General features: G+C 48.2%; 1 pseudogene; it reads left to right on the top strand.

The window, feature by feature from the left end:
• Positions 1 to 24,640, top strand: part of LOC111971833 (transducin-like enhancer protein 1) — a 63,589-nt pseudogene that overhangs the window by 2,723 nt on the left and 36,226 nt on the right.

The following is a 24,640-nucleotide window of genomic DNA, read 5'->3' on the forward strand; positions in this document are numbered from 1 at the left end:
TATCAATACACCCAGTCATTACAAAGTTACAGGCGTCCTTCCTAACTCAGTTTGCCAGAGAGGAAGGAAACTGCTCAGGGATTTCACCATGAGGCCAATGGTGACTTCAAAACAGAGTTTAATGGTTGTGATATAAGAACTGAGGATGGATCAACAACATTGTAGTTAATCCACAATACTAACCTAAATTACATAGTGAAAATAAGGAAGCGTGTACAGAATAAAAATATTCCAAAACATGCATCCTGTTTGCAACAAGGCACTTAAGTAATATTGCAAAACATGTGGCAACGAAATAAACTTTTTGTCCTGAATACAAAGAATTATGTTTGGGGCAAATCCAACACATCACTGAGTACCACTCTTCATATTTTCAAGCATGGTGGTGGTTGCATCATGTTATGGGTATGCTTGTCATTGGCAAGGACTAGGGAGTTTTTTTAGCATAAAAATAAACGGAATACAGCTATAAGCACAGGCAAAATCCTAAAGAAAAACCCGGTTGTCTGATTTCCAACAGACACTTGGAGATGAAGTCACCTTTTCAGCAGGACAATAACTTAAAACACAATACCAAATATACACTGGAGTTGCTTATCAAGACAACGTTGAATGTTCCTGCGTGGCCAAGTTCAGTTTTGATTTAAATTGGCTTGAAAATGGCTGTCTAGCAGTGATCAACAATCAACTTGACAGTGCTTGAAGAATTTTGAAAAGAACAATGGGCAAATATTGTACAGTCCAGGTGTGCAAAGCTCTTAGAGATTTACCCCAAAAGAGACTCAGCTGTAGTCGCTGCCAGGTGCTTCTACAAAGTATTGACTCGGGTGTGAATACTTATATAAATTACAATTCTGTATTTAATTCTCATTACATTTGCTTATCATTTCTAAAAGCATGTTTTCACTTTGTCATTATGGGGTATTGTGTGTAGATGGGTGAGAAAATATATTTAATCCATTTTGAATTCAGGTGGTAATACAACAAAATGTGGAATAATTCAAGGGGTACTTTCTGATGGCTAGCACCAGACATTACACTGTTTTTAATCAATAAAACCTTGTACATATTTGAAAGTAGTTGAATTGGGTTCAAATGGATTCTACTAGTAGTTTTGAATTTATTTATGCCACTTCCTGAGAGGAAATTTTACCTCTTCAGATTCTCTCTCTGTTCTCTCCATACCATGCCCATAGTACCCTGACAGAAGAGTGAGAGGGCTCTAAACAAACTTAATGCGCCCTCAGCCCAGCCAGCTGTAGGACTAAAGGGAGAACAGAACAGAATGTGGCGCTGTGGTTACAGCTCTTAACCCAATCCATCTCATCCACCAACTCTACACTACATCCCCTGGGGAGCTAGCTACCAACCACAGCTCAAATGTATGGCTATGCATCCTGGAGGGAGAGGGGCGCTGGGTTGGGAAAGAAAGCACGGATTCTGTTTCATTTGAACCACAACAGGCTTGAAACACTGAAAGCCTGTCTCTCAAGTCATTGGCTTTCATTAAAGCATGTTTGGAAGACCCAGGGAACAATTTATGAAACTACACTGAACAAAAATATAAACGCAACAATTTCAACAATTTTTCTGAGTTACAGTACATCCTAAGGAAATTGTCAATTGAAATAAATAAATTATACCCTAATCTATGGATTTCACAACTGGGCAGGGGTGGACCTGGGAGCCCACCCACTGGGGAGCCAGGCCCAGCCAATCAGAATGAGTTTTTCCCTACAAAAGGGCTTTATTACAAACAAATACTCCTCAGTTTCATCAGCTGTCTGGGTTTCTGGTCTCCGATGATCCCGCAGGTGAAGAAGCCCGAATGTGGAGTTCCTGGTGGTTACATGTGTTCTGCGGTTGTGAAGCTGGTGGACGTATTGCCAAATTCTCTAAAACGACGTTGGAGGCAGCTTATGGTATAGAAATTAACATTCAATTCTCTGGCAACAGCTCTGTTGGACATTCCTGCAGTCAGCATGCCAATAACAAACCCCCTCAACTTGACACATCTGTGGCATTGTGTTGTGTCAAAACCACATTTTAGAGTGGCCTTTTATTGTCCCCAGCACAAGGTGCACCTGTGTAATGATCATGCTGTTTAATCAGCTTCTTGATATGCCACACCTGTCAGGTGGATGGATTATCTTGGCAAATGAAAAATGTTCACTAACATGGATGTAAACAAATTTGTGCACAAAATTTGACAGAAATGGGCTTTATGTGCATATGGAACATTTCTGCGATTTATATTTTTGTTCAGTGTATATATAATCCTTTATGGAACGTTGTTTGTCAAGTTTCCTTTAATGTGGAAAGCATGGTAGAGTGAGTATAATGTACTGAGTATACATTTACCTGGTCAGTCTGTCATGGAAAGAGCAGATGTTCCTAATGTTTTGTACTCACTGTATATGTAACAGAATATATAGCTAGAAATGTGCTCTTGCTAGAGTCGTTCTTATGATTTATTTGACTTTTTTCAAAATGTTGGGAAGCAATTCCATGAATGAAGTTCAATTAATGTTTAGGTAAACACCTGACATGCAGATGTGTGAAACATCTTTCCTCATTTTTGTTACATAGCAGTGAGACATTGATTTGATAACATTTTGCTGTGGCAGGCAGACTGCTTAGTATAGCCTGACCAAGGAGACCAGCTCCACCTTACAGTTCTTGGAAATCAGCATAATGCAGACTAGTAGTAGATGTGTCAGCACTGCTGTTCTCAATGCTTAGCATCCAGTTCCATTTACCGGTAGCGTTTGCCGGCCAAGAGTACTTAGCACCTCTGAGCAGAGTGCTGGACGTAATTTGCAAACCGATTCTACATGTAGAATCGCACGACAGTGTCGGCAATCAGACGTCCACCAGAGTCAGCTCACCTAACCAAACTCTGCTTATGGAAATGCACCACACTACACAGGTCTGGCTGTAGAGTGTAGATCTACAATCACACCTAATGATTAAGAGTTCTGTTTGTACATGTATCCATTCCACCCCCACCCCCCTGTTCCTCTGAGGTCCAGTAATGCCAGCAGGCTCCTGGAGCGCCGTTGGCCCAGTCAGCAGACCCTCCTGCTCACTCATCAGACTCTGATTGATCCAGGACTCCCACTGGGCTGATTCTGGACACTTCAGCAGCACTGGGAAGTGATGGGCTAGGAGGGAAGCGCCGGGGAGTGATTGGGCTTAGAGGGAAGCGCCGGGGAGTGATGGGCTAGGAGGGAAGCGCCGGGGAGTGATGGGCTAGGAGGGAAGCGCCGGGGAGTGATGGGCTAGGAGGGAAGCGCTGGGGAGTGATGGGCTGCAAAGAGGATGGAGGCAGAAGGACAAGCGGGAGGACAACCCGTTGCCCCCACAGATACAGAATGTGTGAGGCACTTCCTGTAACCCAGCTTGATTAGCTCTTTATTTCCAGTGTTCGATTAGATGGCCACCCGCCTGCCAGAGGAGAGGTTTTTGGGCCAGGTTTACACCAGCTCTGGAGGTGTGGCGCTTAAGTCTGAGCCATGGAAAGAACAAACCGGCTGTGGGTGGGTTACCTAATAAAGGAAGGCACTTACAGCAATTAACACAGCTGACAACCAAACAGTTCTGCACCGCCTATATACACTGACAGCGGGGACATTTGAATAACAAGCTTTCAGGAGTGAGGGGAAAAAAGAAAGGTGTAGCGCAAATGAAAGCGGTGCCTAGCAGCCCTCCCCTTAGTAAGAGAGAACTGGGGCATTTCTCTCACTCATTCACTCCCACATCACAGCAGAGAGATCCTGGCGCTTGTGATCAATTGTGTGCGTGCGTTTGTCTACGTGTATTTGTGTGCGCGTGCGTGTCATCCACCCACAGAGGTGCTTTAAAATGCAAATAACTGGTTTGTTGACTATCATATTTGAATAATTTGATATGAGGCTTGAACTTCAAACGCTTTCTGCAAGGACAATATATTGCCATGTTTCACAGTTGTGTTTTAATCAGTAGGGGAATGCTTGGGGGAGAGTGGAAGGGGGGCAGGGGGCTGTTACTCTTCTATGGTTCTCCAGCTGGAGGCCGGGTTAGGTCTGCCATGCCCTCCTTCCCACTACTGTGTCCCCAGAGATGGGCGTGCAGACAGGCAGGCAGTGCCCCAGCAGTGAGGGAGCATGGTGGCTGTTTACTCGGAACGATCGGCTCTGTGGGAAAGCACAGTGTAATTAGCAGGATGGTTCGTTGGCTAGATTGGTTTACAGTTCTTATTCTGTTGGAGACTGGGAGAAGACTGCTTGGCATAGAAGTGCAGGTAACATAAAGAACTGAAGTCCTCAAGGGGCTTCACCTTTTGGTGTGTGTGTGCACGCTTGTGGCGTGTATGTGTGGTGTGTGTGTGGGCGTGTTGCGTCGTGTGTGTTTTGGGGAGAATCAAGGGATGTGAGGTCATAGTGGTTTAGTGCTATTTGGTTTAATTAGAAGGAGTAAAAGGAAAACAACATTGATTGCATGCAGGGAATGCCACACCCGCTGTTCCTTAGAGGGTGTGTGTCTGTGCATGTCTGTGTCTCTGTGTGTGCATGTCTCGCTCTGTCTGTCTGTGTGTGTTAGCATGTAGGACTTTAATAGCAGCCAGACTCTCTCTATATGAAGCATCAGTCATTTGCAGCAGCAGGCTGTGTGTGCTGCCCAGCCAGCCTAACTCCAGCCCAGCACCCAGCGGCAGTCTTCCCTGGCTGGGGTGTCCCTGTAGGCCTTCCTCCAGCCTATTTAAAGGCCCATTAAAGACAACTTAGGCCTGATTAGAGCCATTACTGTCCTGGGATGCCTCTTCACCTCCTCTCCTTTCCACCACTACTGCTCTCAGCTGGGGCCTGATTTAATCACTACAATGTATTCCTTGCTGAGCTGGACCAGGGCAGATTACCAGGGGACTCAGGGAGGAAGGTGGCTGATCAGATAGCAGCCTGACTGCCTATGGTTCCTTTACCCTAATGGTGCTCTCTAGCCTCTGGCTCTTCATGGCACGGTGGAACATGGCTGTTTGGAGTTTGGCACATTCCCTGACTTCCTATAGGGACAAACAGGATTAGTTGGAGTAATCAGAGGGATTGTATTGTACTTGAGAGTACATTTTTGAGTCCTATCTGGCTGGCTGGCTGGATGCCTGGGTGGGTGATTGGGTAATCCAATGGTGATCAGGTCAGCAGTGTGACCTCTGACATCACACACTAAATCAGAGCAGCTGACCAGTGAGGTAGAGGGATCAGAGAGTCATCTGACTGACAGCTAATGGAGGGTCTGCTCTGCAGCACTCCACTCGTTCATATTGTGGTTTCCGTGAGGGGCCACAGGGGTCTGCTGTGTGCCTGCTGGCACCTATTCTGACGTTGGCCTGAATCATAACAGCACCTGGGCATCAGAGCCAGAATGGCTGATGTTAGCAGAAGCCCAGGCAGCAGTTTCCTCTGTCTTCATAAATCTCCCCCGTCACCGAACTCAACTACTGGGTCAGCCTCGATCCCACACTCCCCATTTCTGTCTCAAAAAGGCTCTCTGCACCTGTTCTACGGAGCGCACACACACTGAGGTGAAAAACAAGAAAAAAGGGAGTGGAAGGTGGAGAGAGAAGGGCAGAAGTATTCCCCCTCCCCCTCCTTACCTCCCTCGCCTCCTACAAAATGGCCTTGGCGCTCTTGTTCCTGAGGCGCCTTTCTCTGGCCTGTGAAGAGTAATTGGTGTGTGTGTGTGAGAGCGAGGGAGTCTGTGTGCCCCTGCCTGTGCTCAGGGGGAGGATCTGGCCAGCAGATTGAGTTGGAGCGCAGGCAGCCAGGCAAGCAGGCAGGGGTGAGGAGCTCGTTAGAGGCTGGAACAATGAGCAGCCCCTCTCTTGAACCTCAGTGGACCTGAGGGGTGTACTACGATTTAAGCTAGATCTACTCAGGGTTTTCTAAAGCTTGTTGGCTTCAGTTAGCTTCACATTCCAGCTCCGGCTTCATCCTTACTATGACGGTGGATATTTCTTGTCTGCCTATGTCATACTAACACACACCTGCTTTTAGCGGTGCTGTGCAGATCCACAGTGCAGTCACATGCAGGACCGAGCGCTGAGTTCCATATGTCCTCTCTCTCGACCTCTCCCTTCTCCAGTTTCCCCTCCACCAGGGAATCCAGCGGAACGAACAAGCCATCTACTTAATGTGACTAATGTCACTTTATAAACCAATAACAGTGGCGCTATACCCACTAAATTATTTCCTCTAAACACACACACCACCTCTGTTCTCATTAAAGAGAGCAGTGGTGTGAACGGCCTGTCGTATATCCTTCAATGTAGCTTTAGCACCAGGGCGGAGGGGTGGGCCTCCATTGACAGAGATACAGACAGACAGTCGCTAGCCCAAGGTCCGGCCCATTGTCTGGCTGTCCTGCAGCATTACCTCTGAGCGCCCTGCTAACTAATTGCACGAAGTCCCGCAGAGAGGGACCAGAGAGGAGGCCCAGGCTACCGGGGGTGCTACTCCAGAGAGAGGAGTGCCAGGCTACCGGGGATGCTACTCCAGAGAGAGGAGTGCCAGGCTACCGGGGATGCTACTCCAGAGAGAGGAGGGCCAGGCTACCGGGGATGCTACTCCAGAGAGAGGAGGGCCAGGCTACCGGGGATGCTTATCCATGAAGAGGAGTGCCAGGCTACCGGGGATGCTATCCAGAGAGAGGAGGGCCAGGCTACCGGGATGCTACTCCAGAGAGAGGAGGCCAGGCTACCGGGGATGCTACTCCAGAGAGAGGAGTGTCAGGCTGCTGGGGTGCTACTCCAGAGAGAGAGGGCCAGGCTACCGGGATTCTACTCCAGAGAGAGGAGGGCCAGGCTACCGGGGATGCTACTCCAGAGAGAGGAGTGTCAGGCTGCTGGGGTCGTACTCCAGAGAGAGGAGGGCCAGGTACCGGGATGCTACTCCAGAGAGAGGAGGGCCAGGCTACCGGGATGCTACTCCAGAGAGAGGAGTGCCAGGCTACGGGATGCTACTCCAGAGAGAGGAGGCCAGGCTACCGGGGATGCTACCCAGAGAAGGAGGCCAGGCTACCGGGGATGCTACTCCAGAGAGAGGAGGGCCAGGCTACCGGGATGCTACTCCAGAGAGAGGAGGGTCAGGCTGCTTCTTCTTTAGGGTTGCTACTCCAGAGAGAGGAGGGCCAGGCTACCGGGGATGCTACTCCAGAGAGAGGAGGGCCAGGCTACCGGGGATGCTACTCCAGAGAGAGGAGGGCCAGGCTACCGGGGATGATACTCCAGAGAGAGGAGGGCCAGGCTACCGGGGATGCTACTCCAGAGAGAGGAGGGCCAGGCTGCTGGGGTTGCTACTCCTGATGGGGTCCCGCCTATTCTCCCTCTCTCCTTCCTTCCTTTCAACCCAGACTTAATATTAAACAAGTGTCTTAATTTTGTCAAGAGACCCTTGTTCTCCCCTCCCTCCCGGTTCCCCTCACACATCTGGCCCTGACACTTTTTTGTCCCATCACAATGGTTTCTGTCTCCCCTGGCCTCTCCTGGTTTCCCGACAGTCTCATCCTCCCTCCCTTCTCTGTGCACACACACACACGCACGCCCCTCCGAGTCTTTCAGCTTTGTTCTTCAGCTCCAGGAAACTCATCATGGCTCTCCAGCTCACAACTGCTCCCCATGCATACAATCACATCTCTCATAGGACGCACACACAGACCTGACTAGTGTTTGGCACATCTGGTATTAGATTCATACGTGAAGGATGTTGACCTGACTTGGAATGTAAACATGCAGTGATAAAACGTGTACAGGTATAACATTATTACCAAATCACCACAACACATACTGGTTATGTACAGGTAACTGACAAATTAATGGAAAAATTTGAGTAAATGAAACATACAAAGTATATTGAAAGCTGGTGCTTCCACACAGGTGTGGTTCCTGAGTTGATTAATCAATTAACATCCCATCATGCTTAGGGTCATGCATAAAAATGCTGGGCATGTTGTTTATTTGGTCATTATTTTGTCTGCCATGACAATGCCCCCAACCACAGGGCACGAGTGGTCACTGAATGGTTTGATGAGCATGAAAACGATGTAAACAATATGCCATGGCCGTCTCAGTCACCAGATCTCAACCCAGTTGAACACTTGTGGGAGATTCTGGAGCGGCGCATGAGACCTCATTTTCCACCATCAATAAAACACCAAATTCTGGAATTTGTTGTCTAAGAATGGTGTTGCATCCTTCCAATAGAGTTCCAGAATCTATGTCAAGGTGTATTGAAGCTGTTCTGGCTCATGGTGGCCCAATGCCCTATTAAGACACTTTATGTTGGTGTTTCCTTTATTTTGGCAGTTACCTGTATATAGAGTCTGAAAGATGTTCACACTTTTGACAAGATATGCTCACAGTGCTTATTGTCTTTCTGCGTAGGCACCTCTCCAGCCACCACCTGGGTCCTCAGTGTCCGCGGCGGCAGCTGCAGCCTCGGGAGCCCCCCAGGCCCTGAAGCTCACCTACCCAGAGACCCTGGACCGCATCAAGGAGGAGTTCCAGTTCCTCCAGACCCAGTACCACAGGTGCACAACCTCCCCTAGTACCCAACTCAACACGGCAGCCTCTTCTCCCTCTCTGTGTGCCTGTTTCTTTATGTGCTAGTTTACAGCTTACGTAGCTCACAGGGGCCAAGAGGGTTTGGAGAGCTGCTTAACATCTTATTAGGCTACCATGACCAGAAGCAGGAGTGGGATGGTTATATACTAGATCTGTTCTAGAAGGCCCACATGACCCAACCTCAGCTTGTACTGAGGGCGAGGAAGAGGGAGGAGAAGTGAGAGAGTACATTGGAGAAACGGGCCACGGAAAGGAAACGGGGAAAAGCACAACAATGGATGGAGGCTCACAGGCTTTCTTCATCCTTTATGTTTGTAGATGAACTGGAACGTGCATCTTCTGGATGTCGTTAACTGTATACGAGTCGTTAGTTATGCGTTTCAAGGCTTTGAGAGAGTTTTCCTTCCGTAGGCTGCTGGGCATTGGGGCTGGGTTGGTGCTCTGTTGTTGGGGTAAGGAGTTTCAGAAGATTGAGACTCCATAACAATATTCCAACATGTATGTGTGCGTTTCAGTGTGTGTGTGTCTTCCTGTATGTCTCTATCTGTGTGGTTGATGTGTAAGAATGTAGACAGAGCTGGCCTGACTGGCTTTGACTGTGGGACTCTAGCTGTCAGTGTCGTCCCAGCCTGCCTCCCAGCCTCAGTCTGCTCTGCCGCTCTCTGTTCTCTTGGCACACCTTCACACGGTCCCCCGCTTTGATTCGACCAGCCAGAATCAGCTCATCCACCCTCTCCTCCAGCTAACTTCTATTGTATGGCCCCCTCTCCCTCCACCCAGCTCCCAGGAACCGGATGAAAGGCTCCCTATACAAACAGGGGGCCAGCTTTCAAACAGGCCTGGCTGGTTCCAGATATATCTTCCAGTGGCGCTGCATGGCGGTGACTCGTTTCTCTCAAACAAGCCAGCAATTTAAAAAATGTGTGGGTTCCCTGCACATTTTCTTGTTCTATGTGATACCTTAATGTGGATAATTCCCCTACCCCTTTGTGGATTATAAAGTGTACAGATGTGATCAATATGTTCAGAAACATCGAACTCAACCTTCTGGCAATCTCAACATGCTTCTTCCTTATCAAATGCTTAGTGTTGGGATCACCTGGAGGCTGGAGCTCCCTGCTCTGCTACAAGAAGGACGGGCTAATCCTGCGAAGGCACACTTTGAATGGGGAGAGGGAGTGTTTTCCAGACATACCGGATTATATGAAAAGGACAGAAACCAAAACACCAACTAGTCAAGAAGGGCGTAGTGAGGCAACACGTCAGAGCAAGAAAAAGCCACCCACCTCTCCAAACTATCCTCCTAGCTGATGTATGTTCCCTGTCAAAGCATCATGATGACCTTGCTGCCAATTTCAGACACCTCAATTGAATACAGAGAGAGTTGTCTACTATGTCATCGCAACCTGGCTAAAAGACATTCATGATGGCAATTAACTTAAAATAGAAGGCTTTGGAACCCCAATTAGAACAGAGATCCCATAATCACCCAAAAGTCACTGGGGAACTCACAAGTCACTGCTTACGCACAAGCCCTTTCACAACAGAGCAGAGCCAAAAAGTAAGAAAAAAATTGCAAAAAAGGAGATGGTAACACAAAATGACAGTAGCGAAACTATATACAAGGAGTACCGGTACCGAGTAGATGTGCAGGGGTACGAGGTAGTAGATATAATTGAGGTAATATGTACATGTAGGTAGGGGCAAAAGTCTGTGCATTTAATATAAACTAAATATGAATTGGCAAGAATCAAGCTTGATGGATTAACACTGAATTCATTATCCCCCAACTATAAATTGCATTCTGTAGCAGATTCTAGATTCGACTTAAGCATTCTACGACAGAGAGCCACACACATAGTGTTATGCAAAGCATGTTTAGGACAGACACCAGTCTATTGGATTAGGGGTGACCTGCTTAGTATCCCTCAGTAGACAGACAGGAAAGCTGCAGGTCTCTCGCCACAGAGGATCTCATGAGCACACACTCACCTATTACTGACAGACTAATCAGACTTGCTCTAGGTTAAAACGCATGGCACACGGCACGCACACACACCACAGTGGACAGAGACCGACAAGCTGAATGCAGCCTCACACTCAGACCTGGGTTAGAAATAGCAGGGTTTAGGTTAGTATTTTGGCCTTGTTGATCGTGGCTGGAGCCTGATCGTTGTTGCTTAAGTGGATTAGGAGGCAGGAAAGAGACCAAGGTAAAGGGATTAGGAGTAATGGGCTATGTGTCTTTCCTGGTGTCTCTTTCTGTGTGTGTGTGTCTCTCTGTGTGTTTGTGACCCTCTTGTTCTTTGTGTGTGTGATGCAAGATACAGTATCCGGACCCCATAGAGGAAGACATTCATTAAACCTAGCTAGATGTGTGGGTCACTTGCTACTTCATGAAATGAACTTGTTTGTGCCTGCCAAGTTAGTTTTGTGTGTGTGTTCTGCAGCTGCTCTTTAAACAACCTCTAATCAGCAGACTGGAGGGAGCTGCTGACATGGGGCTCTCATTACAGTAATTCTCTCTACACACAACCCCCCCCCACACGCGCGCGCACGGATCTGTCTTGACTGGGGAATGTGTGACATAGAAACACTGTTTCCATACGAACGTCAGCGCCGGCACACATCTAACATAGTGTGTTGATGTTGTTGTGTATGGAGGTGTAGCGTGGAGGAGAGGCTCTCATACTGTTACCATGCTGCCACTCAGAGAACAGAGTACCCACTTCTCTCTTCTGCTCTGACAGGATCACACTGTGTTGATACCAGGACTGTGCTCAAAACAACTGTGTGTGAGCGGAACATTGGGTTTATGTCTGTCTCAAGGTTGGTGGTTCAGGGTTGTTTGTGTGTGTGGCACAGCCTGTCTTTGTGGGATTGTGTGTGACTGAGCATGTGTTTGGTGGTTACTGGTTGGTGCTTAAGTGAGCAGGGTGGGTCTGAGCATGTATTCATGAAAGGACCGTCTGTACAGTAAACGAGTCTCATGTGTGCGCACACTGTCTTTACTGTAAACTCACACATGCTAGTTAGTACAAAGAGCACTGCCCCCACCCTTGAAAGGCTACACTGAGTGGAGCGCTGGGGGCGGGGGTTTAAAAGAGAGGACGAGATGAGGTGGGACTGAGATGGAGGGAGAATGTGCTGAGTTACTGCAGAGGAAAAACTCATTAATAATGAATTAGATGTAAAATGAACATCCACACACCTGGAGGGGGTAAATGGCCTTAATGTACCCCGAGCACGACAACACGAACAACCATCCTGCCTGTCCTACTCTACACCAGCCGGCCTGTCCTACTCTACACCAGTCGGCCTGTTCTACTCTACACCAGTCGGCCTGTTCTACTCTACACCAGTCGGCCTGTCCTACTCCACACCAGCCGGCCTGTCCTACTCTACACCAGCCGGCCTGTCCTACTCTACACCAGTCGGCTGTCTACTCTACACCAGTCGGCCTGTTCTTACTCTACACACCAGTCGGCCTGTCCTACTCCACACCCAGCCGGCCTGTCCTACTCTACACCAGCCGCCTGTCTACTCTACACCAGCGGCCTGTCCTACTCTACACAGCCGGCCTGTCCTACTCTACACCAGCCGGCCTGTCCTACTCTACACCAGCCGGCCTGTCCTACTGCTACACCAGTCGGCTCTGTCCTACTCTACACCAGCCGGCTGTCCTACTCCACACCAGCCGGCCTGTCTATCTCTACACCAGCCGCCTGTTCTACTCTACACCAGTCGGGCCTGTTCTACTCTACAACCAGTCGGCCTGTCCTACTCTACACCAGCTCGGCCTGTTCCATCTGCCACCAAGCCGGCCTGTCCTATCCTACACCAGCCGGCCTGTCCTACTCCACACCACCGGCCTGTCCTACTCACACCAGCCGGCCTGTCCTACTCCACACCAGTCGGCCTTCTACTCCACACCAGTCGGCCTGTCCTACTCCACACCAGTCGGCCTGTCTATCTCACACCAGTCGGCCTGTCCTACTCCACACCAGTCGGCCTGTCCTACTCCACACCAAGTCGGCCTGTCCTACTCCACACCAGTTTCGGCCTGTCCTACTCACACCAGTCGGCCTGTCCTACTCCACACAGTCGGCCTGTCCTACTCCACACCAGTCGGCCTGTCCTACTCCACACACAGTCGGCCTGTCCTACTCCACACCAGTCGGCCTGTCCTACTCCACACCAGTCGGCTCCTGTTACTCCATCCACACACCAGTCGGGCCTGTCCTACTCCACACCAGTCGGCCTGTCCTACTCCACACCAGTCGGCCTGTCCTACTCCACACAAGTCGGCCTGTCCCTAAATCTCCACACCAGTCCGGCTGTCCTACTCCACACCAGTCGGCCTGTCCTACTCCACACCAGTACGCCGTCCTACTCCACACCAGTCGGCCTGTCCTACTCCACACCAGTCGGCCTGTCCTACTCCACACCAGTCGGCTTGTCCTACTCCACACACCAGTCGGCCTGTCCTACTCACACCAGTCGCCTGTCCTACTCTACACCAGTCGGCCTGTCTACCCTACACCAGTCGGCCTGTCCTACTCCACACCAGTGCCGTCCTACTCCAACCAGTCGGCTGTCCTACTCCACACAGTCGGCCTGTCCTACTCACACCAGTGCGCCTGTCCTACTCACACAGTCGGCCTGTCCTATCCTACACCAGTCGGCCTGTCCTACTCCTCCACCAGTCGGTCCGTCCTCTACACACCAGTCGGCCTGTCCTACTCTACACAGTCGGCTTCCTACTCTACACCAGTCGGCCTGTCCTACTCCACACCAGCGGCCTGTCCTACTCCTCACACCAGTCGGCCTGTCCTACTCCACACCAGTCGCCTGTCCTACTCCACACCAGTCGGCCTGTCCTACTCCACACCAGTCGGCCTGTCCTACTCCACACCAGTCGGCCCTGTCCTACTCCACACCAGTCGGCCTGTCCTACTCTCCACCAGTCGGCCTGTCCTACTCTACACCAGTCGGCCTGTCCTACTCCACACCAGCCGGCCTGTCCTACTCCACACCAGCCGGCCTGTCCTATCCACACCAGCCGGCCTGTCCTACTCACACCAGCGCCTGTCCACTCCACACCAGTCGCCTGTCCTACTCCACACCAGTCCGGCCTGTCCTACCTCCACCAGTCGGCCTGCCTACTCCACACCAGTCGGCCTGTCCTACTCCACACAGTCGGCTGTCCTACTCCACACAGTCGGCCTGTCCTACTCCACACCAGCCGGCCTGTCCTACTCTAACCAGCGGCCTGTCCTACTCACCCAGCCGCCTGTCCTACTCCACACCAGCCGGCCTGTCCTACTTCCACACCAGCGCTGCCTACGTCCACCAGCCGGCCTGTCCTACTCCACACCCAGCCGGCCTGTCCTACTCCACCAGCCGCCTGTCCATCCACACCAGCGGCCTGTCCTACTCCACACAGCCGGCCTGTCCTACTCCACACCGTACGCTATTCATAAGACTTGCTACACGCATGCATCTGTGTGTGTATATTAATTTCCCTCTAGCTGTCAGTGGGGCGTTTTGTGTCCAAGCCTTGACGCGCTCATTGGGAACAAGGTGAAGACGACCACCTGGACTCATCCAATAACAATCGCTCATTTAAATGTTCTGTTCAAGACGTTTTGAAATGGAACCATTGCGTGGCCTAATGAACCCCAGGCAGGTGTGTGGTAGGAGAGGTAGCAGCAGAGTTTAGCATAGCCACCTGCTGCTACAGTCTGACACACATTGAACATGCAATACTTGCAGCATTACGCAATTAACTATGGTATTTTAATGAGACCACGTTTGTTTTGATTGAGGTATAGTGCGTGTGTGCATGTGATCGAGTGTGTGGGCACTGCAGCGCACAAACATACTTCTGTGTGATCGTGTGTGTTTAGTGTAGGTCTGGTGGCACGTGTGCGGTGCGTGTGTGTGTGTGTGCGCTTGGGTAATGGTGCTCTGCTGACAGAGCTGTCGAGTGCTGGCAGGCTGCAGATTCGTAGCGCATTCCGATGATCATCTTATCTGCTGTCACCGTGAGGGAGAGATGGGGAGAGCAGAGCATGCCGACATGTAGCAGACTCCATATCACTCTTTCTCTCTCTATTTCTCTGTCTTACTCTCACACTGTGTTTCTCTCTCTCTTTCTACTATCTCCACCAGGGTTGAGAACCGTTCAGGGAAACAAACCAAAATTGGAAATGGCTACATTTTTCCAGGAACAGAATCATGTCTCTAGTATTCCGGAACAGAACCATCATGTCCTCTAGTATTCCGGAACAGAACCATCATGTCCTCTAGTATTCCGGAACAGACCATCATGTCCTCTAGTATTCCGGAACAGAACCATCATGTCCTCTAGTATTCCGGCCAGAACCATTATGTCCTCTAGTATTCCGGAACAGAACCATCATGTCCTCTAGTATTCTGGAACAGAACCATTATTTTCATATCTTGAGAACGGGTTAATTATGTATATAGTATATCATTCTGTAATTCAGTGAAGTTATTTTCATCCCCCTCTACTCACCAGTAAAATTTCTGTCGCATCTCAGACCTGCACTTAACTGACCAATTAAACGTGTAAACAACTACCTTACAAGTTCCATAGCAAGCTGCTCTAGCCGTGCTAATTGGTAGGGTAAATTAATGAGCTAAATGTGAAAACGATGTTGATTTCACAGCTTAAAAAATTAACGAAAAGGAACTATATGAACAATTACGTTTTTGGGCGTTTGAACCGATTCAGAACTTTTATTATGCTGGTCGGATCAGGGGGTGTTCAGAACGGAGCAATTAATCTTTCTCCATCTACACACCATCCACTCCCTCCTTTCTATACACACACTCTCGTCTCCTCTGTCTGAATGCTGCTGAGCCATGGACTAATTATTACAGGCAATCATTTCTACATGAAATACCCCCCCTCGTTATGCTCTTGTGGTCACTTAATGACATGGAGACACACACATGCCCACACACGCACAGTCGCACACACAAAATGAGCCCCCCCCCCCCCCCCCCATACACACTAGGAGAGAATTGTGACATTTCTTTTTGAATGTGATCCTATCTTCTGTGCTAAATTCACAATAAATATCGATTTAATATATTTGCCTGTATATGTGCAGTATATTCCTCTGCTGTTGCATGTTATAGATGGGCTGACATAAAGGTCAAACATTACAAGGGAAGGGTGTATGTCAAATCAACCCCCCAAAAAATAGAATCAAACTTTATTTGTCACTTACGCCGAATACAAGTTTGGACTTTACTGTGAAATGCTTACTTACAAACCCTTAACCAACAGTGCAGTTCAAGAAGAAGAAAATAAGTAGGCTAAAATAAAAAGTAACACAATAAGAATAACAATAACGAGGCTATATTCCGGGGGCACCGGTACCGAGTCAGTGTGCGGGGGTACAGGCTAGTTGAGGTAATCTGTACATATAGGTGGGGGTGAAGCGACTATGCATAGGTAACACACAAACAGCGAGTAGCAGCAGTGTACAAGGGGGGGGGTCAATGTAAATTGTCCGGTGGCGATTTTTATGAATTGTTCAGCAGTCTAATGGCTTGGGGGTAGAAGCTTTTGAGGAGCCTTTTGGTCCTAGACATGGCGCTCCGGTACCGCTTTCCTTGCGGTAGCAGAGAAAACAGTCTAACTTCAGTGACACCGCCTATTATAGGTCCTGGATGGCAGGAAGCTTGTCCCCAGTGATGTACTGGGCCGTTCGCACTACTCTCTGTAGCGCCTTACGGTCAGATGCCGAGCAGTTGCCATACCAGGTGGTGATGCAACTGGTCAGGATGCTCTCGATGGTGCAGCTGTAGAACCTTTTGAGGATCTGGGGGCCCATGCTAAATATTTTCAGTCTCCTTAGGGGGGAAAAGTTTTGTCGTGCCCTCTTCACGACTTTATTGGTATGTTTGGACCATGATGGTCTCCACATCACCAACGAACTAAGGAACTTGAAACTCTCAACCTGCTCCACTACAGCCCCGTTGATGTTAATGGGGGCCTGTTCGGCCCGCCTTTTCCTGTAGTCCACGATCAACTCCTTTGTCTTGCTCACATTGAGGGAAAGGTTGTTGTCCTGGCAACACACTGCCAGTTCTGACCTCCTCTCTGTAGGCCGTCTCATCGTTGTCAGTGATCAGGCCTACCACTGTTGTGTCGTCAGAAAACTTAATGATGGTGTTGGAGTCGTGTTTGGCCATGCAGTCGTGGGTGAACAGGGAATACAGGAGGGGACTAAGTACACACCCCTGAGGGGCCCTGTGTTAAGGATCAGTGTGGCAGACGTATTGAAGCCTACTCTTACCACCTGGGGACGACCTGTCAGGAAGTCCAAGATCCAGTTGCAGAGTGTGGTGTTTAGTCCCAGGGTCCTTAGCTTAGTGATGAGCTTCGTGGGCACTATGGTGTTGAATGCTGAGCTGTAGTCAATGAACAGCATTCTCACATAGGTGTTCCATTTGTCCAGATGGGAAAGGGCAGTGTGGAGTGCGATTGAGATTGCGTAATCTGTTGGGGTGGTATGCGAATTGGAGTGGGCCTAGGGTGTCTGGGAAGGATGCTGTTGATGTGAGCCATGACCAGCCTTTCAAAGTACTTCATGGCTACCGACGTGAGTGTCACGGGGCGGTAATCATTTAGGCAGGTTACCTTCGCTTCCTTGGGCACAGGGACTATGGTGGTCTGCTTGAAACATGTAGGTATTACAGACTCGGTCAGGGAGATGTTGAAAATGTCAGTGAAGTTGGACAGTTGGTCCGCGCATGCTTTGAGTACACGTCCTGGTAATCCGTCTGGCCCAGCGGCTTTGTGAATGTTGACCTGTTTAAAGGTTTTGCTCACATCGGTTACCAAGAGCATTATCACACAGTCATCCAGAACATCTGGTGCTCTCGTGCATGCTGCAGTGTTGCTTGCCTCGAAGTGAACATAAAAGGCATTTAGCTCGTCTGGTAAGCTTGTGTCACTGGGAAGCTCACGTCTGAGTTTCCCTTTGTATTCCGTAATAGTTTTCAAGCCCTGCCACATCCGACGAGCGTCAGAGCCGGTGTAGTAGGATTCAATCTTAATCCTGTATTGATGCTTTGCTTGTTTGATGGTTCGTCTGAGGGCATAGCGGGATTGCTTATAAGCGTCCAGATTAGTCTCCCACTCCTTGAAAGCTCTAGCCTTGGCTTCTGGTTGGGATATGTATCACTGTGGGGACGTTGTCATTGACACACTTATTGATGAAGCCAATGGTGTATTCCTCAATGTGTATTCCTCAATGCCATCTGATGAATCCCGGAACATATTCCAGTCTGTGCTCGCAAAACAGTCCTGTAGGGTAGCATCCGCGTCATCTGACCACTTCCATGTTGAGCGTGTCACTGGTACTTCCTGCTTTAGTTTTTGCTTGTAAGCAGAAATCAGGAGGATAGAATTGTGGTCAGATTTTCCAAATGGAGGGCGGGGGAGAGCTTTGTATGCATCTCTGTGTGTGGAGTAAAGGTGGTCTAGGATTGGTTGCACATGTGACATGCTGGTAAAAATGTGGTAAAACTGATTTAAGTTTGCCTGCTTTAAAGGTCCCGGATTTTCTTCTTTGCTTTTTTTTCACCTTCATTTAACCAGCTGGCTAGTTGAGAACAAGTTCTCATTTACAACTGCGACCTGGCCAAGAAAAAGCACAAGCAGTGTGACACAAACAACAACACAGAGTTACACATGGAATCAACAAACATGCAGTCAGTAACACAATAGAGGAAGTTAAGTCTATATATAGTGTGTGCAAATGAGGTAAGATAAGGGAGGTAAGGCAATAAATAGGCCATAGTGGCGAAATAATTACAATTTAGTAATTAAACACTGGAGTGATAGATGTGCTTATGGCCTTTTATAGAGTTGGTTGAGTGCGGTCTTACATTTACATTTAAGTCATTTAGCAGACGCTCTTATCCAGAGCGACTTACAAATTGGGGGTCTTAGTGCCAGCTTCGCTTTGTGGTGGGAAATAGATTGCTACGAATAATAAAGATGAGAACTCTCTTGGTAGATGGTGGTCGGCAACAAAATCCCGGCAGCTCAATATTGTCTGTTTCTTCGTTCAGGTATGTCTCGGTGAAACATAAGATGTTACAGTTTTTAATGTCCCGTTGGTAGGGTACTCTTAATAATAGTTAATCAATATTATTTTCTAACGATTGCACGTTAGCAAGTAGAATGGAAGGCATTGGGAGTTTACTCGCTCGCCTCCAGCTTCTCAGAAGGATCCCCCAGTCTGCGTCCCCTTTTCCGGCGTCTTTTCTTCATGCAAAAGCGTGGATCTTGGCCTGATCCAGTGAATGCAGGATATCCTTCTCGTCGGACTCGTTAAAGGAAAAAGTTTCTTACAGTCCGTGGTGAGTAATCGCTTTTCTAATGTCCCGAAGTTCTTTTCGGTCATAAGAGACGGTAGCAGCAACATGAAGTACACAATAAGTTAAAGTTGCGTATAACAAAATTGCACAATTGGTTGGGAGAATGTAAAACGTCAGCCATGTTCTTCGGCGTTGTCTGTGACCTGTGGGATTTAATTAGACTTTGGCCTCAATGAATGCACTTTCCCACTGAATCCCAGTCTGGATACAACATACCAGTCTTCTAAACTCCTGATAACCTGCCTGTCTGAGAATCCATCTCTCCTGCCCCCTCAGCACTCCAGAGTCCTCAGAGTCCTCAGTAAGGGCTCACCACTTCACTCAGCTTGACTGTTTCCTGTACTTTAATTACATGTTGTAAATCCATTAAACATTATGAAAATATTATATTTACCCTGATCTGAGAACAGTTATTCCTAATCCCAGGGTCGGTGTTTGTATATGTCATCGGTGTTAGCATGTTTCCCTCCACACAACTTGACGAAAGTCACCCTCGGAAACGCCCAGACTGACCCTTGTCATGGTGAACTGATACGGATAGAATTGTCACTTCTCAGAAATCCTGCCATGGGGATCTCTGCGGGGGGGCTACTCCACTATAATAAAATTTATCAGGGGAATGAATTGAATCCCCCGAGCTCTCACCCGCCCTTCCCATCCCTCAATCTCCTCCCCCTCCCGTCTCCTCCCTGGCGGTGATAAATGAGTCAATTATGGGTGGCAGCGCCGGCCTTCTGAAGGGGAGCGGATGTGCTGTTATTACCTGTTGTAGTCTGGTAATGTTGCAGTATTAATCATATTCTAATTTCCCAGGCCCTCACTGCTCTCCCCTGCATAAATCTGCTACACACAAACAAGTCAGCAGCATGCCCGCCGGGGTGAAGTACCTGGGCTGGGGAGGAGGGAGGATGTGTGTGTTAGAGGACACGGTGGAGGGGAGGTCGATGGCTAGTTCCTTAAAGGAGCGCTGTGTGTGTGCTTGGCTGACGATTCCTGGGGTTCCATGGTGGGTCATGGCCACAGCAGGGTGACTTGGCAAAGACAGAAGGACTGAGGGAGGAGGGGTCAGAGAGGGAGAAATGGACAAATGGAGGGAAGAAGAGGGGGAGGAGGGGACTGATAAATAGTGAGAGGGAGGGGACAGACCAAGGGCAATTAGAAGGGGGAGGTGGACAAATGGAGAGCGGGAGGAGATTGGGAGGGAGAGGTGCGACCCATCCCCGCCCTTCAATGACACCTTGGTCCTGGGAGAGACTGCAGCCAGGTCTGGTCTGGCTGGGAGGCAAGCGCTAAGTGTGAGCTCAACTATTCCTGGTGTGCTCTGAAGCGATAATGTCCTGTCACCTGCCCAATCCTATCTCTGCTGGCATACATCTATCTGCAGGTGTCTGCACTGCCTACTAAACATGGATGTGTGTGTTAGTTAATGTGTGTATTTCTGGCTCTGTGTGTCTTTGTGTGTGTGGGAAAACGTTTTGAAATATATTGTATGAACACATTTGAACAGGGTGTGTATTATATAGATATGAGTATCTGCTCTCTTGTAAATCTTAACCTCTTCCTTACAGCCTGAAGATGGAGTGTGAGAAACTGGCCACAGAGAAGACTGAGATCCAGAGACACTATGTTATGGTGAGACCCTCAAACACAGTCGACAACAAACACTCAATCCACTCCACCTTGGGTGTTCTAACAAACACCATGCTGATGATCCTTGTCTGCAGGAGAATAGTTGAGATTTATTGTGTTTCACTGAGCAGGCAGACAGTTCAAGGGCTTTATTGGCATGGGAAACATATGTTAACATTGCCAAAGCAAGTGAAGTAGATAAACATTAACAGTAAACATTACACTCACAGAAGTTCCAAAAGAATAAAGACATTTCAAATGTCATATGTCTATATACAGTGTTGTAACGATGTACAAAGGGGAAAAGGAATTAACATAAATATGGGTTGTATTTACAATGGTGTTTGTTCTTCACTGGTTGCCCTTCTGGCAACAGGTCACAAATCTTGCTACTGTGATTGCATACTGGTATTTCACCTAGTAGATTTGGGAGTTTATCAAAATCGGGTTTGTTTTCGAATGCTTTGTGGATCTGTGTAATCTCAGGGAAATATGTGTCTCTAATATGGTCATACATTTGGCAGGTTAGGAAGTGACCTCATTTTGTGGTCAATGTGCACATACCCTGTCTTCTCTTGAGAGCCAGGTTTCTCAACAGCAAGGCTATGCTCGCTAAGTCTGTACATAGTCAAAGCTTTCCTTAAGTTTGGGTCAGTCACTGTGGTCAGGTGTTCTGCCACTGTCTATTCTCTGTTTAGGGCCAAATAGCGTTCTAGTTTGCACATTTTTTTTTTGTTAACTACTTGACACATTGGAAAGAATTCTCAAATCAAATTGTATTTGTCACATACACATGGTTAGCTAGATGGTATAAAGTACAGTATATACATATGAGATGAGTAATGCAAGATGTAAACATTATTAAGTGGCATTATTAAAGTGACTAGTGATCCATTTATTAAAGTCGTCAATGATTTCGGGGGGGCAGGTAGCCTAATCACTTGAGCTTTGGGCCAGTAACCGAAAGGTTGCTGGATCGAATCCCCAAGCTAACGAGGTAAAAAATATGTTGTTCTGCCACCGAACAAGGCAGTTAACCAATGTTCCCTGGTAGGCCGTCATTGTAAATAAGAATTTGTTCTTAACGGACTTGCCTAGTTAATTAAATAAAGGTTACATTTTTTTCTAAATAAATAAAGTCTGTATTTGGCAGTAGCCTCTGTGTTAGTGATGGCTGTTTAACAGTCTGATGGCCTTGAGAGAGGCTGTTTTTCAGTCTCTCTGTACCAGCTTTGATGCACCTATACTGACCTTGCCCTCTGGATAGCAGCGGGGTGAACAGGCAGTGGTTGTTGTCCTTGATGATCTTTTTTGCCTTCCTGTGACATCGGGTGGTATAGGTGTCCTGGAGGGCAGGTAGATTGCCACCGGTGATGGATTGTGCAGACCGCACCACCCTCTGGAGAGCCTTGCGGTTGTGGGCGGTGCAGTTGCCGTACCAGGCGGTGATACAGCCCAACAGGATGCTCTCAATTGTGCATCTGTAAAAGTTTGAGGGTTTTGGGTATCAAGCCAAATTTCTTCAGCCTCCTGAGGTTGAAGAGGCACTATTGCACCTTCTTCACCAGACTGTGTGGGTGGACCATTTCAGTTTGTCTGTGATGTGTACGCCGAGGAACTTAACTTTCCACATTCTCCACTGCTGTCCCGTCGATATGGATAGGGAGATGCTCCCTCTGCTGTTTCCTGACGTCCACAATCATCTCCTTTGTTTCGTTGAGTGAGAGGTTGTTTTCCTGACACCACACTGAGTGCCCTCACCTCCTCCCTGTAGGCTGTCTTGTCGTTGTTGGTAATCAAGCCCACTACTGTTGTGTCGTCTGCAAACTTGGTGATTGAGTTGGAGGCGTGCATCGCCACGCATTCATGGGTGAACAGGGAGTACAGGAGGGGGCTGAGCACGCACCTTGTGTGGCCATAGTGTTGAGAATCAGCGAATTGGAGGTGTTTCCTACCTCCACAAGGGTACGCGCTCAGCCCCCTCCTATACTCCCTACTCTTTTTGTTTTGTCATGATTTGGTTGAGTCTAATTGTGTTGCTGTCCTGGGGGTCTGTTTGTGTTTGTGAACAGAGCCCCAGGACCAGCTTGTTTAGGGGATTATTCTCCAGGTTCATATCTCTGTAGGTGATGGCTTTGTTATGGAAGGTTTGTGAATCACTTCCTTTTTGGTGGTTGTAGAATTTAACGGCTCTTTTCTGGATTTTGATTGTTAGTGGATATCAGCCTAATTCTGCTCTGGATGCATTATTTGGTGTTTTACATTGTACACAGAAAATATTTTTGCAGAGTTCTGCATGCGGAGTCTCAATTTGGTGTTTGTCCCATTTTTGTGAATTCTTGGTTGGTGAGTGGACCTCAGACCTCACAACCATAAAGGGCAATGGGTTCTATAACTAATTCAAGTATTTTTTTTGTTGCCAGATCCTAATTGGTATGTCAAATTTTATGTTCCTTTTGATGGCATAGAAGGCCCTTCTTGCCTTGTCTCTCGGCTCGTTCACAGCTTTGGTAGTTACCTGTGGCGCTAATGTTTAGGCCGGGGTATGTATAGTTTTTTGTGTGCTCTAGGGCAACAATGTCTAGATGGAATTTGTATTTGTGGTCCTGGCAACTGGACCTTTTTTGGAACTGTCTCGGGTTAGACTGGCTGTGTGTGTTGACTACACAACACCACTGATGCCAGCATCTGGCAAGGGACTAAACATCACCCCCACTGGAAACCACATGGACCACACGTGTGTTGTCTCCAGCCCAAATATGGGTAATCCTCCACATTCCCTTAGAGCAGGCGGTGTTCAGATGAGGCGTGATCAGAGAGCCCCCTAACCGCAGCTGACTGTGTGGTGCCAGGCCCCACTGTTGCAAAAGGAGCTATGTGGGAGCCTGGCACAGCCCTGGCACTCTACCCATTTCTCGCTTCTTTTTTTGGGCTCTGGATTTTGGAGTCTGCAAGTTGCCTAGCAACAGCTCTGAATCTTGGCACAGCGACAGAACAAACAGCCAGCTGTCTCATACATACACACACACACACACACACACACACACACACACACACACGCTTCCATCTCTTTATTTCTTCTACCTAGCTGACAAACCACTCACTACTTACTCCTCAACCAACCCTGTTGAAAATGACATGTCAGAATGTCACATAAGGGACGTCTGTTTTTTAAATTATTTGAGCTCTGCCCGATGATGATTTTCCATCCTTGTTCTGAACCGATTGATTGACACACGATCTCTGGGCTCACATGCCAGGTTGGCATAGCTTGGAGCTGAGGGCACAAAATAAATGAAACAAAACGATTCGCCCACTCATCTAGCCTTGAAAGGCTTAGATCTGCATATATGTAGATCTACATATATGCAAATGTATAACCATCGATTTACGTCTCATTTTTACAGTATTACGAGATGTCCTACGGCCTTAATATTGAAATGCACAAACAGGTGAGTACAACCGCCTTCCATTGTCATCTCTGCCTCCCTGCCTTTCTAGTCAATCTGGGTCTAGAGGAGTTATGTATGTATGCTATGCTGCTGGGAGAATCTAGTGAACTGGCCTCCAGCACAAAATGCTAATCCGCCCATGGTGGACCCATGATACTGTGCTGCTGTTGCATTAATAGGATCTGCAAACAGAATTCTTATTTCTAGACAGACAAGAGGAGAGATGTGCCCTTCCTAAAGGAGCTGGAACATCCTCTTTACTCCCCTCAAAATTCCTCTCTATTACCGCTGCTGACTTTATCCTCCTCCCTCCCTCTCTCCCTCCCTCCCTCTCTCCCCCTTTCTCTATAACTTTCTCCTCTGTATCTCCCTCTTTCTCTATAACCTTCTCCTCTGTCTTTCCCGCTCTCTAACCTCCTCCTCTCTCTCTAACCTCCTCCTCTCTCTCTAACCTCCTCCTCTCTCTCTAACCTCCTCCTCCTCCCCCTTTTTTTTTCCTCCCTCCTTTCTTTTAAAACCCCCCTCCCCTCCCCCT

Source organism: Salvelinus sp. IW2-2015, linkage group LG13, assembly GCF_002910315.2.
Source record: "Salvelinus sp. IW2-2015 linkage group LG13, ASM291031v2, whole genome shotgun sequence".
Taxonomy (NCBI): Eukaryota; Metazoa; Chordata; class Actinopteri; order Salmoniformes; family Salmonidae; genus Salvelinus; species Salvelinus sp. IW2-2015.